The 17,408-nt window shown below is 49.5% G+C and overlaps 1 protein-coding gene across 1 annotated transcript in view; it reads left to right on the forward strand.

The window, feature by feature from the left end:
- The window catches only part of PPP1R16B (protein phosphatase 1 regulatory subunit 16B), a 112,975-nt gene continuing 100,175 nt past the window's right edge, over positions 4,609–17,408 (forward strand). Inside the window, exon 1 of the mRNA XM_003134439.6 lies at positions 4,609–4,730. The gene's annotated coding sequence lies outside the window, so the exon portion shown is untranslated. The remainder of the gene's footprint in view (positions 4,731–17,408) is intronic.

Genomic DNA, 17,408 nt, shown 5'->3' on the forward strand with positions numbered 1-17,408 from the left:
TACGTCAATTATAAAAAATTAAAGAGAGAAAATTGGTGCCCATTATCTGTCACTCTCCATTTGCTGCAACAACCCCTCCCAGTTCTAGACAACTACTAATCTATTCTCTGTCTCTACAGATTTGCCTATTCTAGACAGTTCATAGAGATAGAATCATACCATATGTGGTCTTGTGACTGGCTTCTTTCACTTGGCATAATGTTTTCATGTGGTGGCTTTTTTTTTTTTTTTTTTGTCTTTTTGCCTTTTCTAGGGCCATACCCATGGCGTATGGAGGTTCCCAGGCTAGGGGTCCAATTGGAGGTGTAGCCGCTGGCACAGCCACAGCAACATGGGATCCGAGCCACGTCTGCAACCTACACCACAGCTCACAGCAACGCTGGATCCTTAACCCACTGAGCAAGGTCAGGTCAGGGATTGAACCCACAACCTCATGGTTCCTGGTCGGATTTGTTAACCACTGAGCCACGCCGGGAACTCCCTCACATGGTGGCTTTTATTGGTACTTCATTCCTTTCGATTGTTCAGTAATATCACATTGTAATATTTTATGGGACATGCTACATTTTACATATCTATTCATCATTTGATGGACATTTGGGTTGTCTCCGCGTTTTGGCTATTATGAGTAATGCTGCTATGAACCAGTTTGTATGGACATATGTTTTTACTCTCTTGGGTATATACCTGGGAGTGGAATTGCTGGGTCATCCAATAACTCTATGTTTAGCATTTTGAGGAATTGCCAGACTGTTTTCCAAAGCAGCTGTAGCATTTTACACTTCCGCCAGCAACGTACAAAGTTTCCAATTTCTCCACCTCCTTGCCAGCATTTGTGACTACCTTTTTGATGATAGCTATTCTAGTGAGTTTGAAATTGTATCTCAGAGTTCTCCTTGTGGCTCAGTGGGTTAAGAACCCAACATAATGTCTGTGAGGATGTAGGTTCGATCCCTGGCCTTGCCCAGTGGGTTAAAGGATCTGGGGTTGCTGTGAGCTGTAGCTGTGGCATAGGCAGCTAGCAGCTGCAGCTCCAGTTCAACTCCTAGCCTGGGGAACTTCCATGTGCCACAGCCTTAAAAAGAAAAAAGAAAAAAAGAAACTGTATCTCACTGTAATTTTTTTTTTTTTTGGTTTTTTTTAGGACCACACCCATGGTATATGGGAGTTCCCAGGCTAGGGGTCAAATTAGAGCTATAGCTGCCAGCTTAAGCCACAGCCATGCTAGATATGAGCTGCATCCGTGACCTACACCACAACTCACGGGCAACACCAGATCCTTAACCCAGAGTGAGGCCAGAGATTGAACCCATGTCCTCATGGATACTAGTCAGGTTTGTTGCCACTGAGCCACAGTGGGAACTCCTCTCATTGTAATTTTGATTTGTTTCTTTGACGGCTAATGATGTTGAGCGTCTTCTCAGGTACTTATTGGCCATTTCTACATCTTCTTTGGAAAAATGTCTATTCTGATTCCTTGTTCATGTTTACATTGTTATTTGCCTTTTTATTATTGAGATGTAAGAGTTCCTTATATATTGTAGATAAAAGTCCCTTATCAGACATATGTTTTGCAAATATTTCCTCCCACTCAGTGGGTTCTGTGGGTTATTTGTTTGCTAAGGCTGCCATATCAAAATGTCACAAACTGGGTGGCTTAAACAACAGAAATGTATTTCTCACAGTTCCAGAGGCTAGAAATCCAAGATCATAGTGTCTGCAGATTTGGTTTCTCTCTAGTCCTTGCTCTTGGACTCATAGATGGCTGTCTTTTCTCTCTCTGTCCTCAAGTGGTCTTTGCCCTGTGCAAACATTCCTGGTGTCTCTTCCTTTTCTTATAAGGACACTAGGTATTAGATCAGGACCCCACCCTAAGGATCTTACTTTGACTTAATCACCTCTTTAAAGACCTTATCTCCAAATACAGTTACAGTCTGAGGTACTAAGGGTTAGGACTGGCCTGTGAATTTGGGGGGGGAACACAGTTTGGCCAGTCATCTATCTTTTCACTTTCTTCATGGTGTCCTTTGAAGCACAAACATTTTTAATTTTAATGAACTGTCTACTTTTTATTTTATTTTTTATTTATGTTTATTTTTAAATTTGAATGGCTTGTCTCTTTTCTCCTCTGTTGCTTGTGCTATAGGTGCCATATCCAAGAAACCACGGTTTCATCCGAGATCACCACTTATGCCTATGCTTTCTTCTGAGAGTTTTACAATTTTAGCTCTTACATTTCAGCTTTCTGTCTTTTGTCTGGTGTTTTTTGCCTTTCACGGCTGCACCTGTGGCATCTGGAGGTTCCCAGGCTAGGGGTCGAATCGAAGCTACAGCTGCTGGCCTATGCCACAGCCACAGCAATGCAGGATCCAAGCCATGTCTTCGACCTATACCACAGCTCATGGCAATGCTGGATCCTTCACCCACTGAGCGAGGCCAGGGATCAAACCCACATCTTCATGGATGCTAGTCTGGTTCGTTACCACTGAGCCACAATGGGGACTCCCAGCCTTCTGTTTTGAATTAATTTTTATACAAGGTGTGAGGTCGAGGTCCAGCCTCGTTCTTTTGCACATAGAAATCCAGTGGTACCAGGAGTTCCCACTGTAGTGCAACTGGATCAGCAGCGTCTCTGTAACACCAAGATACAGGTTCGATACCCAGCCCGACTCAGTGAGTTAAAGGATGTGGCTTTGCCCCAGTTGCAGCTTAGGTCACAACCGTGGCTTGGATCTGATCCCTGGCTTGGGAACTCCATGTGTTGTGGGCCAGCCAAAAAAAGAAAAAGAAAAAAAAAAATGAAGAAGAAGAAAAAAGAAATCCAGTTGTCCCAGCACCATTGGTTGAAAAGACTATTCTTTCCCCATTGAGTTGTCTTGCCACTCTTGTTGAAAATCAAGTGGTCATAAAAGTAAAGGCTTATATCTGGAATCTCAATTTTATTCCATTGATCCATGTCTGTCCTTATACCCTACTGCACGGTCTTAATTACTGTAGCTTTGAGGTACATTCTGAAATCAGGAAGTGTGTGTCTTCTGCCTGATTCTGTATATACTTGAACTTTTGATATCAAACGTGGTGAGCGGTGTCAGTGCACCACACAGCGTGGGGTCTGGGCCCATACTCCAGGCAGCCTGTCAGGAAAGCAGGCTCCAAGTTCCCCACATGCCTCGGAGAGATGGATTCCTGCCCTCTCAGCCTACAGCTCTTTGGGATAAATCAATGGAAACATTCTGCAGAGAACAATGATCCCCTTGGGTTATTTTAAACATCACTTTAAATCTTCCCCACCTATTCTAGTCTCTAATTGCTCCTACTGTAACAGTGTCATTCACGACTGGATTATTAATGAACTGGGAGGAAGCCAGGGGGCAAATTGGGGAGAGGCTTTCAGAGAAACTGGGAGTTGGGGGACCGGGATAAACCCTATCTAGAGGTTTTCACTTCCCCAAGAAAGGTTATGGAGTTTCCTCAGCAAACAGGAAATCACAAAACTCAGTTTATGCTGTCAGCCTTGGAAAAACGTGGCTGTGTGATAATGAGTAAGACAGTTCTTCCAACAAGACTGCTGGGAATTGAATTAACCAGGTGTCACCCCCAAACCCCACAAACATAAACCTTCTCCTTGCCCCACTGGCTGGCCTTGGGGTGCCTTGGGCTCTAATCTGGAGGCTGAGAAAGCTCAGGAAACAAGGCCCTTTGTGGAGAAGAGAACTCTATTGTTCTAAAGCCAATGTTCAGCGGGTGTGGATTCCAGAGAATGTTTGAGGATGGATTTTTCCCCCTTTTGTTTGTTAACTTTCGCTCCTCTTCCTAGGGGGTTGGGGGTGGGGTGGAGAGAAGGGTCCTCTCACCAGCAGCTTTCAGATAGTTAAGGCCATTGTCCTGTGAAGAAAAGATGGTGCTCAGAGCAGGGGCCTTCAGATCAGGAAAGGGGCTTGAACTCGACAACAGAAGCCACCGGGTGTGTTTTGCCTTGTATTGTTAGCACTAGATCTCAGGGAGGCAGCCCCTTTCTAGACTCTGCACCTCCCCAGTAGTTGCAGAAGTCAGTGGAGGTCCCACCACTCCCTTCCTCCTCCACTTCACCTCCTTCCAGAAAGAGGAAATGATGCGATTCTATGCCGCAGGCCAGGGCCCCCATGCTCCCACTAATCTGGCTCCTCGCCTGCGGCCCCCGCCAGCTGGAAGACCCGCTCCCACTGATCTGTCCCCAGGGCAAGGCCTGGTTGGGCTCCTGGACGTCCTAAGAAGCCTTCAGACTCAAGCTGCACAGGCCTTCGGAATAGGTGCTAATGCTGTGTGACCTTGGGTGCTTTTCGTGCTGCTCTCTGGGCTTGGTATGCTCTTCCATCAAATGGGAGCAAGAATGCAGTCCTGGGCTTCCCTTTTTCAAAGTGGTGTTGGAGGGTGGGAGGAAGACCAAAAGGAAAACTCTGAACTCTGGTCGCGTCTCATTCGCCTTCAATTTCCAGCTGCTCAAAGGGTGCGGAGGGCACCCGGGGAAGCGGGGACCCTTCCCGGAGCCCTGCCGCCTGTCAGGTCGAGCGGAGCGCGCCCACCCCCTTCCCGCGAGCTCAGGCCCCGCCTTGGGGGAGGAGCCGAGGGGCGGCGCGGAGGCTGGCGGCCGAGCCCGGCAGGCTTCTGTCGCCGCACCGGCAGCGGTGGCTCGGGGACTGACAGACCGAGCCAGGGCAGCGAGCCGCCCGGGGCAGGGCTCGGGAGAGCGGGTGAGTTCCCCGGCGGGTGCTGCCTACACCCGCTGCGCTCTGCGGCTTGACCGGGCGGGGAGGTGGTCGCAGCCTCTGGGGGTCTGGCTGGGGGTGATAGTGGCGCTTTGGCTGAGGGCCGGCAGCAGAAGATAATTGGGGTGGGGGGGTGGGGCAGACTGGAAAAGCGGGTACCCGGAGCGCAGGGCAGGGCAGTTGGGCTGGGGTGGGGGGCGTTCTCCTGGGTCTAGGGCGCCAGAGACGAGGCCGAGGTACCGGGCGCATTGGCACGTTGTTGGCTGGGGCCGCCGTGGCCGGATGTTGGGGCGGGCAGGGGGTTTCTCGGCGGGTTCTGGGCTCTTGGGCCGCCGTCTGCCGGGGGGCGCAGTGCCAGGCAGCGCGAGTCACAACTAGCATCAAACAGCCCCGGCGCCCCAGCCTCGGGCCAGGCTCGGCGGCGCCGCCCCCTCGCGTGGCGGCACTTGGTCCCCAAAGGCGGTGGGCAGGGCGCCGGGAGCGCTTCTGCCCGGGCGGGAAAGGTCCCCAGGGCAGGCGCCCCCGCGTGCAGTCCCGCCCCCTGCAGGATCCATCTGACAGCGTCCGTTGGTCCCAGGGAGACCCGCCTGTGGTTGTTCCTGGCCTCTCCAAAGGGCCGCCGTGAGTCCGCGGCTCGGCCCCCTGCGCCGGGAACGCTCCTCTCCTCCCGAGTCCCGCGCCTCGATTCCTGCCGGAGGAGCGCCCCCGAGCGCCTACGATGGGCAGAAACTGTGCAGCCTTCCCGGGAGAGGTCGCATAGAAGGGGCTCCCCAAGGTCACCCGCAGCGCCCAGGCTCAGCTACCCAGACCGCTCCGAATGGAGAGCCAGGAGTGGGGGAGGTGGCTTTCGCTGCCCGCCTCCTTTCCTGAGGCCGACTGCCTCCCTCCCTCCTCCTCCTCCAGTCCGGACCGGCTTAGCGGGAGATGCTGATGGGGCAGCTCCCAGCCTCGGGCGGAAAATTGAGCCAAGATAGCCTTGAATCTGGTCCTCCCGGGAGAGCCGCGTGCAAAGCCCAAGACCCGGTGCTCCCAGGCATCTCAGGAGCCCAGGGAGGGAGACGCGGCTGCATAAGCGCTTCTCAGAATCGAAAGCCGAGCTGCTTGCGCGCCCATGTGATTGGATTCCACATAATGGGCCCCTGTTTTCGCTGTCAGAAGCGCCCACCAGCTCCCGGCAGCCTTGGACTCCAGGTGCCGCCTCTGAATCGCCCTCTGTGGTGCGCCCGGGGCCCCGAGGTGTCCGGCGCCCTTGCCCGCAGGGCTCTCCGTTAGCCGCCTCGGCCCGGGGGTACTTGTCTGTGGGCCCTGCCATTTCCTGTGGCTGGTGGAGCACCGGAGAAAAACCCTCTATCTGGGAGGCCTCCTCCTAGCCTGGTAATAAAGCTTCTTAGCTCAGCCAGTGACTAGCTTCCTGCCCCGGGGTAAGACACTCGGCCTCGGAGCAGCTTCAGTTGCCTCTAGGAAATGGGGCTGATCAGGCCGTAGGAGGATGGGGAGAGGACCGTGTGCGGGGCCGGGTGCAGCGCGGCTCGGCAGCGGGAACGCTCCGAGGTTGATAGCGGCGCCTTTCAAAATGGTTTGGAGTGGGGCGTGTCTCTCGTTAGGCAGGAGCAGAAGCGGAGCCCTGGTGGGTGGTTCTGCAGGGGCTGGGGGAGTTTCCACATCTTCCTCCCTCAGCTCTGTCATAAAGAGGCAGCTTGCAGGCGGCTGGTGGGCGCCAGTGAGTCCTTTCAGCTCTCAGCCTGCTCCCAGGGCCTTCCCACACAACTCCAGCCCCTCATCTCCCACCTGCCCCAGGGTGTTGGAGGCGAGATGTCACCCAAGTCGCTTTGGACCTTCAACTTTGTTCGTTCCTGCCACCTGGAGTCTATCTAAGAGGACTCCCCCCTCCCTGGAAACTTCCTGACCCCTCTCTTGGTCCCAGCTTTTCCCAGCCTCTGAAATGTCTTTCTTCAGGAAGACCAACTGATCCTTCCTACCCCTCTTTTGGTCTCCATCTGCTGCGCCATTCATCAGCCGGCTGTGTGCTGGGGCTCCTTGCATCCTTGTGCTCTCTGAATCTCCCCAGGTATGGAGGGACGTGGCAGGCAAGGCCCAGCACATGCTCAGACTTCCTTCTTTTTTTGGTAATTGACACTGGAGTGGAGGTTAAATTCGAATCCAGCTGTTAAGTATGCTCAGAAGCCTGAGCCACAGGGCTAAGAGGATGCTGACGCAGGAAGGTGGATTTTCCCCAAAAACAATGACCTACAGAGCCTATTTGGATTCTTCAGAAACTAGGGACCCAGGTTCTTCTCAAAACTAGTTCCATACCCAGAGTCAACTTTCTCCAATCAACAGAGGCTGCAGCCAGCCTGGTTTTGTAGGTCACAGAAGGCACATACCTGGATTCCTGTGCTGCGTTTGGACCCTCACCCAACCTTGACCCCTCTCCCAACCTTGACCCTCTCCCAATCTAGCCACCCCACCCTCATGCCACCTGCACCCAGGACTTGAAGCACTTGGTCCATAGTAGGTCCCAAGTGGCATTCTTCCAGCAGAGGCTAGGATGACCTTCTTTTATCCCAGGTATATCCCGAGTACCACTTAGAAACTGGGATTTAAGAAGGTCTTGGACAAGCCTGCCTCCTACAGAAAGCCACAGTTTGAAAACCAATAGAGCCAATTTGTCTAGCTTGCATTGTAGCTTTCTGCTTAAAAGCTAGGTAAATTGTTTACTCTCTCTGACTCCTGGTTTTCACATCTGTAAAGTGGAAGTAATAGTACTGCCTGCTCTGTGGGGTTGGGAGGATTCTGTGAGCCCACGATGCGTAGAAAGTGCTTAGTATGGCACCTGGCACCGGCAGGAATGCAGGAAATGGTTCTCGTCACCATCACCACCATTTCCTCCTCCGCTCTGGGCTCTCAAAGGTCCCCCCGCCGCCCCCTCCCAGCGGGGGACGTCAGACCTCTTCTGCCTCTAGCTTTCAGGACAGGGAAAGCCCCTCAGCCTGGTGGGGATGCTCAGAGGGTGACTTTTGGGAAATCAAGTCCAGCATGGGTGGGCCTGTCCCCAGGAAGTCTGTCATTTAGCCTTTCTCATCTGGCTGCCATTTTTCAGGATTTGTTGACTCACTCAACAGATGTTTACGCCATTCTAGACTTTGTGCTTAGCAAGGGATTTCAAGATGAATAAGGCCGCTCTCAGGTTCCTCGCTCTATGAACAGAAGTCAATAGTGAGGACTCTGTGACAATGAGGACACAGCTTCATTGGCAGGAAGAGGATTGAAGAGCAGAAGCATGGGTGAACAGGTGGGCTCAGCTAACGAACTCAGGTTTCATTCCTGAATCTGCCACCTGGAAGTTGGGTGGTGATGGACAGGTGCCTTACCTCTAGGGTGGTGATGTGAGGAGAAAAGTGAGGCCACATGGGTAAAAACCTCAGCTCAGAGCCTTCTAGAGATTAATCAGTGCTTGCAAATGTTAGCTGCTATTATTATTAGTCTGCGGTGACCAATAACAGGTGGGTAAATTTTGCTGTGGGAGCACATTTGAGCACTTCAGAGACAGTTCTGCAGGTGGCGGGTAACAGCGGGGTGGGCAGCCCAAGCGGAGAGAACAGCTTGTGCAAAGTCACAGAGGCTTAAAAGTGCTCCATGTCTTGGAGAGCAGTGGGCAGGAGTTACAGCTGGAGCGCCATAACCAGAGGGTGTGACAGAGGCAGGGGCAGGAGGCTAGGCCAGCAAGCGAGGCAGAGACCTTCCTTCCAAGGGGTCCTGGATGATTAAATGCTCATTCACCTGATGCAGGCACCTTGCAGCGTACGAAGCATTCTCTGATTGCAGTCTAGGGTTAACTTCTGTGTGCAAGGACGGGCTGGTCTGTGCACAGTGGCCAATATGTGAACTGTCTCCCTTACTCTTCCTTCTACCCGGAAAGCACAGAGGTCCCCTCCTTCCTCCTGAGATGCTTTGGCTACTCCTGCACCTGTTTCTCTCTTCCTGGGACTCAGTTTCTCATTTGTAGGAAGGGGATGTAGGTGGAGGAAGCGCCACTATCTGGCTCCCTAAATGACCATAATATTGTACCAAGTGCTTTTCTGGATGCTGATCACTGCCCAAGGTCTTTGCTTGCATTGCCACCGAGTCCTCATATCAACATACTGAAGTAGATTCATTCACCCATTGCACAGGAGGAGAAACTGAGCACAGAGGTGGAACAATTTGCTAAAAGGCATGTGGCTCATAAGTGGCAGGAGCTCACACCTGGGGGTCTAACGCTGCTCTGTGCTGCGTGCATCCCCTCACTCATGTTCTTAGTAAATACCTAACGCTGACTGCAGGATGTCTGGCTTCTTTCCCCGTGTATCCCTGGATGCCTGGGGACGGGTCACAGTGGGTTGTACTCCAGGTACCTGGGGACTGCCCCATTCTCTCCTGGCCCTAATTTTTGGGAAGGGCCTGTGTTCAGGTGCTTGGTGATGGGAGCTGTTCTTGGATGTTTCAGAACTCAGGGGGCCTTCCTCGGCCTGCTAGTGTCCCACAAATGTGCCTTGACACAGGCAGTTTGCAGCTTGATTGATACAGCAGGTGGTGACTGAGCTCCACGGTGACCCCAGGAAGGAATGCGTCTTTTAGAATGGCCGGGCAGAGTGTCACGTGACCACACACCCTACCTGTTTACAGAAGACTCTGAGAAACAAAGGCTCGGATTTCCTTTTCTAGGGGAGGGAAAGTTCAGGGCCAGGGTTCAAATCCTGCCTCTGCCTTTCACTGGCTTTTGGGCTTCCGTCAATTACTTCGCTTCCTTGAGTCTCAATTTTTTCACCTGGAGATATAGATCATATATATGAATGTAATTCAGAGTTGTCATAAGGATTTATAATCATACATAAAATTGGCTCCAACATCGTAGATAATATCAGTGTAATGTGCACAAAATTTTCCTCCCTGGTACTTACCATAATTGTGATTATAGAGCTATTTGTGGTCATTATTCTTTTACTCTGTCTCCCCCACTAGGCCAGTGGTTCCCAAGTAGGGGCAATTTGGTCCCCGAAGGGACATTTGGCCATGTCTGGAGACATTTTTTGATTGTCACAAGTGGGGACGTGCAGAGGGGGAGGGGAGCTACTGGCCTCTAGTGGGGAGAGGCCAGGAGGGCTGCAAGATGTCCTGCAGTGCCCAGGGCAGCACCCCCCCACGACAAAAAATTGTTCCATCCCAAGGGTCGATCTTGCCGAGCTTGAGAAAGCTTACCCTGGACGTGCAGCCTCTGAGATCAGTGACTGTGTCTGATTCATTCAGCCCTGTGTCCCCGGTTGCCCAGCACGGTGGCCGGCACACAGGAGACAATCAATATGCATTAACGGGATGAATGAGGACTTGGATGGCCTTATGTCCCTTGGAGTCCCAGAGGTTTGGCGTGCAGGACATTTGAATGGGCAGACGAGATTCGGATGGACCTGAATGATGAACAGCCAACTAGTAGTGCAGGCCAAAGAAATTCAGACCAAGCAATTTTCTTGCCTGGACGGGTGCTTGGGGGCCCGAATTATTGCTACGATCACTGCTGCATTTGCTTATATAGATACGGGACCCACCTTTATCTGGACAAGCGGGCTGGGGCCAAGGGCATGTAGGTGCTCACAAGGAACGCCTGTCAGCCGGGCCCTTGGGATTTGCCAGGCTGGGGCGCAGCTGCTGTCAGCTTCCTGTTTTTTCCCTTTCTGGTGGAATGAAGGAAACCTACTGAATGGCTATTTTTCCACTGACATTTACAGCAATGTGATAGGCCCTGGATTAATGAGGTCAAGCTCCAGTGTGAAATCTGCCCGATAACTTGACGCTTGGCCAACAGGAAGACGTGGCTTGTTTTCTTTGGGCATTAGATGTCTTTGGATGGCTTTGGCCAGGGAAGTAGGGGTCACGGCTCTATACAAAAGAAGGGAATGTCGTACGCCCTGGATTTATAGAGGCCAGAGTTGTTGTCTCGTTCTCAATGCATTGGGAAGGGTTATTTTTATGTAGACTTTGAAATAAATAATTCATTAAAGCCGAGGTTCACCGTGAGCGCCGGCCTGGCTGCTGAGCATGGATCTGGGCTACCGAAAGGCCCAGGCTGTTTCTCTGGGGCTCTCTGGAAGTTTGAAGGAAAAGATTGACCCCCCCCAAGGTGGGTTTAGACAGGTTAGAGGTGCACATTGGTTAGAGATTTTTCCGATCAGGGTGGAGAGAGACCTCAGGCCTGTGCCTCAGACTTGCTCACAGATCATCTTGGAGTTTTTGCAAAATGCAGAATCTGATTCAGTGGGTCAGGGGCCTGAGCATCTGCATCTATAACAAGCTCCCTGGAGGAACCATCCTGCTGCTCTGTGAACAGTATTTTGAGTAGCAAGGGCCTGGGGACCCCAAAGTCTACAGGTAAGAGGTCCCTCGTGTCACCCACTCAAGCACGACAGCAAATTCAGCCTGCGATGCCTGTTCTCACAGCCATCTGCTCTGTGGGCTGGTTTGCAGGGGAACAGACTTCCTGCGCCCCTTCTCTGCCTGCCTAGGCCTGGGACCGAGCATGAAGGAAAGGCTGCTTGCTCCCAAGGACCCATGGAAACAGCCAGAACAGGTGCGAGAGGCTTCTAGTGCTTCCAGAAACATGTGTTCAGGGACACACTGTTCCCGGGTCACCTGGTCACCTGGGGCTTGTTAAACATACAGATGGCTGGGCCCTAGCCCAGCCTACCTGCGTCAGAACTGGCCAAGGTGGGGCCCCGGGAGTCTGTATTTTTAAAAAGTGTGCCAGCTGACTCTGATTCACAGCCAGCCTGGTGGAGGGGAAGCCGAGAGAAAGAGCTGGCAGCACGTGGAAGTTAACTGCTCAGCAGGACTGGTGTAAGGTTGTAGACTCATGTGCTGCCTGGTGGCACCCGGAGGAGGGAGGGGCCACCAGGCAGAGGGAGGGGCGGAAATCTTGTCTGCTCCGCTTGCCAGGTTCTGCACCCTGCAGGGCTGCATCTGCCTGGAAGGACGGGCATCTTTTTCTTAATAATAATCGTTAACATTTGGTGCTTTCTATGAGCCAAGCAGTATTTAACTTTTAGTCCCCCTAACAGCTCCAAGAGATGGCCTTACCACGACCCTGATTTTACTCCTGGGGAAAGTGAGGCACAGAGATATCAATGACTTGCCCCGGGTCACACCCCCAGTAAGTGGTGGAGTCAGGATTTGAATCTAGGACATCTAGTTCCCGAGTCCTTGCACTTAAAGTCATGTTCTCTGACTTTGGGCAAAAGTGCTGTTGCACTTCAGAGACTGTCCTTGCCCTGAGCAAGTGCCTTTCTCTAGCTCTTCCCCAGGTGGAGGGAAGGCTAGCAGTGACCTTGGCTGGCTCTGGAATCACACCCGAGTTTGATCCCTGCCTCTACTACTTACTGTAGCTTTGAGAAGTTATTTGCTGACTTCAGTGAGCCTCGATTTTCCCCACGTGTCAAATAGGAATAATAATAGTATGAGATGGGAGTTCCCTGGTGGCCTAGTGGGTTGAAGATCTGGAGTTGTCATTGCTATAGCTCAGGTTTGATCCCTGGCCTGGGAACTCCCGCATGCCAAGGGCATGGCCGGAAAAAAAAAAAAAAAAAAAAGAGTATGAGATGATATAATTAACTATTTATTTAGCATGCAGTTGATATATATCAACAATTATTATTACATTAATGTCAGAAAAGTCAGCCCCTGGGAGTCATAGCTTCAGAGAGGAGGGCATAGGTGAGCAGAGCTCTGTGTCACTTTGGTTTGGGGGTGCTGGGTCTGCCATTTTTTTTCCCCCAGGTTGCTTATGTCTGTTATTCACCGAGGCACTCCTAGCCTTTGCTTCTTGGTGCCCGTATCCATACCAGCCCGGTGAGTTCTCAGAATTTCTTGGCTCCCAGAATGTTTCAGAGTCTCAGTCAGAACTGACTTTATTTCCTGTCATCTAGGAGCCAGTAAAGGACACATATTCTCACACTTATTTTCTTCAGGGATCCTGGCTCTTCTCAGTGACTTTCCCTGTCCCCAGATTCCTTTCTGGAACTCTGCAGTCATCCCTGCCCCCCACCCCCACCCGCCCATGGACTGAGCAGAGAGCAAACCTTGCCTTAGAGTCTTTGCCTGTTGCCTTATAAAGAAATAGGGAAGAATTTCTCTGGAATTTCATTTGTTTCCTTTTTTTTTTTTTAACATATGAAATCAAGCTTTTGTCTTCTTATTGCTGTATTTTATGCTTTTTAATTGTAAAAACAAGGCAAACTTATTAAAATTCAAACAGTACAGAAATGTGGAAAATGGAAAGGGAACTTTCCCCGTTGTCATCCACAGCCGTTTATTTCTTTTTCCCCCAGAAAAAAATCCCTGAACATTTTATGTCTTTCCATAAATTTCTTATGCATATATACAGATTCACACTTATTTTCAAGTCTATCCCTTTTTTCTTTTTAACACTTCTATACAGCACTCTACCAAAACTTCCTTTTTCAGCTAATTTATCTTAGCATATGTCAGCACATACAGATATACCTCAGTCCTAAAGGCTATATGGTGTTCCAGTAAAATTGTGGTAGAAATTTACCATAATTTGTGTTCTAGTCCCTAGCTGACATGAAGATTATTTGCAGTTTTTTCTTCCCTATTACACATGAAGATGCTATAACAAACTTGCTTATACCACACGTGTCTTTGTACACCGGTACGATTTTATCTGTAGGGAGAATCCCCTGCTGTTTGAATGAAGACATTGCCAAATTGTCCTCCTAAGAGGCCAAACCAATTTCTATTCTCTCAATTGTGAGTGCGAATGCCTCTTTCCCCAGGCCCTTCTCCAACACTAAGTATTAAATAATTTTAATTTTTGCCAGATAGCAATACCATAGAATGTGTCTGAGTCAGGTTCAGCAGTACTTCAGATCTGATGGCTCTTTGGACCGTGGCTACATAGAGATTGTTAAATATTCAAGAACTACATTTTACCTGGTTTAGGCTTGGAATGAGAGATATAGAATGGCGCAGTGGTTAACAAATCCGACTAGGAACCATGAGGTTGCGGGTTCGGTCCCTGCCCTTGCTCAGTGGGTTAACGATCCGGCGTTGCCGTGAGCTGTGGTGTAGGTTGCAGACGTGGCTCGGATCCCGCGTTGCTGTGGCTCTGCTGTAGGCTGGCAGCTACAGCTCCGATTAGACCCCTAGCCTGGGAACCTCCATATGCTGCGGGAGTGGCCCAAGAAATGGCAAAAAGACAAAAAAAAAAAAAAAAAAAATTAAAATTAAAAAAAAATTAAAAAAAAATTTAATTAATTAATCCAGTTCCTGCCCTTGGATGGGTCCCTGTCTCCTGAAGGAAGCCGACACGTGGATAAATAAAATAAAATAAGAACGTGCTGTATTAGGGAAATGCGTCTAAGTTACATTTTGTTTGGAAAACTCTTCATGAATGTCACAAACGAATTTGTAAAATACAGTGTACTCTATATCCCAGTGGGAGGGGGGTTCCTTGAAATCCTCAAAAAAAAAGAGAAAAGAAAAAGACTTTTTAGAAGCAGAAAAATCATGCAGCTTACCCCCAGTGGAGGCAGCAGAAGAGGCGGGCAGCCAGGAAGGGATAAGTAATTTTGAAATCGTCTTTTTGGTGGTTTCCATGTTTACTAATGAGGTTTGTTTGCGGGAGGCTGTGTAGAAACACAGCTGAGTTTGCAGCTGGTGCTGGTTGCCGATTACTCTTACCTGGGCAAATACGCATGTTAGTCCACAAAGAGCGAGAGCAGCGGAACAGAAGGCTGACTTTAAAATCCACAGCCTTGGAGCTCACAGAGGTGGGACGTGGGTGGCATGAATCGATGGTTACCCCAGCGGTTACGAGGAGGTGTGCTCTGAACAGTGCCCATTGTAGACTGGATGCTCAGAATGGGCGTTCGGTGACGGAGCCTCAAAGATGTCTCTGTCTTGTAAGAGGGCCTCCTATTCAAAAAGAATAGAGCCTTTTAGAAAGGGGGACGACCACCTGGTCTTCCCACCTGTGGGGAGCCATGCCTTAGCCCTACGTTGTCTTTGGGCCCCCTGCTTGGGTGGCTCTTTCTTCACTTGGGATATTTGAGAACAAGACCAGGCAAGGAGCAGCTGAGAATATCTAAAACAGAGCTGCGGAATGAAACCAATCATCATTTTACAGCAAGCTTTCTAAGCCAGGATCTATAGAGCCAGTGGCAAAGCATGTAGAGTTGCAAAGAGCCATGGAGTCAGAGGCCGTCCTAACTCATCCTTGCATGGATAGCAAAGCAGGGGTCAGGTAAGGTACATCCTGGGTCTGGCCCCCAGTATCCATCATCTCTCCCCAAAAGCCAGGTCTGTTTTGTCTGGCTTGATGCTACAGCTCTGGTTCTAAGCCGGAGGACCACTTGCTGTGATAGAACTGATAGAATAATCTCAGTGAATTTCAATCTCTTGGTCTCCCACCCTCCTGTCTATTCTCCTTCTTGTATTGAATACCTACCGCATGCTGGGTGACTCCAGGGTGGGGTGTAAAGGTGAATCACTGATAGCTCTTGTCTTTTGAGAGCATTTAGTCCAGGGAAGCGACAGACTGAAACTAAAAATTACTACGGAGTGTGTGGAGCACAGCAGAGATGTGGTCAAATGCCTTGGAACTAGAGAGGAGAAAGAAACCCATTTGGCACAAGGCAGATAGAAAGCAATTCAGAGGGAATAAAAGGAGCATGGAGATGACACTGTGTAAATGAGACGAGGCAAGTCAAGTGCGAGCAGGGTGCCTGGAAAGCACTTAAGAGATGATAGATATTAGCATCACAGCACTTGCACTAGCTCTCAAAGAACAAGGAGGAGTTTGCCAGGAGGAGAGAAAGAAGGGCACTGCCACCCCATGGAACAGCATGTGTGAGGGTCAGGAGGTAGGTGTGGTGGAGTGAAAACACCATGGCCTCTGTACTGGAGAAATCGAAATCTCTGTTCAGATCCTAGTTCTGCCGCTTATTAGTTGTGACTTGGGGCATGTCAAGATGAGCCTTCTAATCTATCTACTGGGGATAATAAGCCCTATTTTTTAAAGGCTCATTGCAGGGGTTAAAGTTAATTTGTGTGTAGTACCTGACACATAGCAGAGTCTTAGCAAATGGTGGGCACCATTGCAGGGGTATAAATCCATCAGTCCAGTTTAGTGTAGCTGGAAAATCGAATTGCCTCATGGGTTGGGTGGGGAAGGAGGTTAGGATTGCCAGAGATGAAGCTGACAATTTCAAGGCCAGATACTGGATGGTTTGGACTGTGAGGCTGAGGAGTTTTGACTTGAGTTTATGGGCAATGGGGAGGCATTACATGCTTCCTTACAAGGGAACTTCAGGATTGGACTTGGTTACAGAATGAAAACTCTGCCAGTAGTGTGGATTGTGGGGTGGAAGGTAAGAGATAGAGGCAAGAAGACCAAATTGGGAAATGCCATCTTCCACATTCCTGTCTTGGCAACTCACAGCTCCTGTTAGCCTAGTGAAGGCTCTGCTAAGTCCTGCAGTCAAGTGTTGGCCTGGAGAGGCAGATCAGGGCAGTGGTTCAGAGCATGGGCTTCAGTGTCAAGGCCAATGGGGATTTGAATCTTAATCCTGTGGCTGTGTGACCCTGGGCAATTACTTAACCCTATTGAGCTTACTTTACTCTTCTGTAAAATTAGTACCTTTCCCAGAGGCTTGTTGTGGGATTAAACGAGATAGCTAGGTAAAGCAATTAGTTTAGCTCTAGGAATGTATTAAGTGTTCAATAAAAGTTAATAATTAAAAATTTAAAAATTATTTATTTCACCATGGAAACCTTTTCCCATATAACACCTGTTAACCTCCTCTGGAACTATTAGCGTTCTACAGAAAGCATCCTGCTTGAGACTTTCTGGAGAAGCAGCAGCACTTTCTGCTCCAAGAAATAGTAAAAAGGGTTGCCAAGTTCTAACACAGTGATTCTTGGATGCACATTAGACCTACCTGGGGAACTTTTAAGAATGTCAATGTCTGGCTGCACCCCAGACCAATTAAACTAGAATCTCTAGAGGTGGGACCCAGGAATCAGCAGTCTTTTTAATTTTTTTTTTTTTTTTTTTTTTGCCTGCACCCATGGCATGTGGAAGTTCCCAGGGCAGAGATCGAACCCGTGCCACAGCAGCGGCTGGGCAGTTGCAGGGACATCTCTGGATCCTTAACCTACTACACACAAGGGAACTCCACTATTTTTTTTTAATGTTAATGGTTTATTAAGGTAAAACAAATACAGATAATTATACTTATCCTAAGTGAATGAATTTTTCACAGATTGAACATGCCCAGGTTAGTCATATCCTGCTCAAAAAACAGAATATTATCAGCACTCCAGAAGCGCTTTTTAATGTCCCTTCCCAGTCACCCTCACCCCAAAACCACTATTCTGATGGATAACAACATAGATTCATTTTGCCTGTTTTTGAATTTTACCCAAATAGAATCATGTAGTATGCGCTTTTGTGTTTGCCTTATTCTGATTAACATTGTGAGAGCTCCAGACTGTCAAGTCTAACTGTATATTGCTCATCTGCATTGCTGTACTATGTTCCATTATGTGAGTAGACTATAAATTTTTTTCCAAACTACTGTTGGTGGGCATCTTGGGTAGTTTATACTTTGGGGT

The sequence above is a fragment of the Sus scrofa genome, chromosome 17 (genome assembly GCF_000003025.6).
Source record: "Sus scrofa isolate TJ Tabasco breed Duroc chromosome 17, Sscrofa11.1, whole genome shotgun sequence".
Classification (NCBI taxonomy): domain Eukaryota; kingdom Metazoa; phylum Chordata; class Mammalia; order Artiodactyla; family Suidae; genus Sus; species Sus scrofa.